At 46.6% G+C, this 704-nt stretch overlaps 1 protein-coding gene across 1 annotated transcript in view; it reads left to right on the forward strand.

The window, feature by feature from the left end:
- Positions 1–480: 480 nt before the first annotated feature.
- Positions 481–704, forward strand: part of LOC119590722 — a gene marked incomplete at its 5' end in the record, with an annotated part of 9,066 nt that continues 8,842 nt past the window's right edge. The window contains 1 exon segment of the mRNA XM_037939410.1: positions 481–704.

Genomic DNA, 704 nt, shown 5'->3' on the forward strand with positions numbered 1-704 from the left:
TCGGTGCGGTGAGTGAGACAGAACTCGGTGGAAATGGAAGTGGACGCGATAACGGTGGGATGGAAATGTCGGAATGTAGAAAGGACGAGTGGTGTTCGGGCGAGGAAAAATCCCACCATCAGAAGGGACACGAAGAACAAGTTGGCAGCGGAGACCCGGTTAAGGATATCTGTACGAAAGAAGAACAGAGCACGTTCGCTGAACCAGTAACCACAACAGAACAGGGAACAGACGCCGAGCCGACCGTTGCAAAAGAAGAGAGGGCAGACGGAGAACCAGAAGTCACAGCAAAAAGCATAGACGAAAAATCAGCTGCCACAGAAAAACAAAATACCCATGAAGAACCAGTTTCGTCAACAGAAAGCACAGTCGAAAAAACAGTTATGACAACAGAAAGCACAGTTGAAGAACTGGTTACGTCAACAGGAAGCACAGTCGAAGAACCAGTTGCGTTAATGGAAAGCACAGTTGAAAAACCAATTACGTCAACAGAAAGCACAGTTGAAGAACCAGTTACGTCAATTGAAAGCACAGTTGAAGAACCAGTTACGTCAACAGGAAGCACAGTTGAAGAACCAGTTACGTCAATGAAAGCACAGTTGAAGAACCAGTTACGTCAACAGGAAGCACGGTCGAAGAACAAGTTACAGTCGAAGAGCCAGTTACTTCAACAGGAAGCACAGTCAAAGAACAAGTTGGCCCAG

The sequence above is a fragment of the Penaeus monodon genome, chromosome 27 (genome assembly GCF_015228065.2).
Source record: "Penaeus monodon isolate SGIC_2016 chromosome 27, NSTDA_Pmon_1, whole genome shotgun sequence".
NCBI classification, from domain to species: domain Eukaryota; kingdom Metazoa; phylum Arthropoda; class Malacostraca; order Decapoda; family Penaeidae; genus Penaeus; species Penaeus monodon.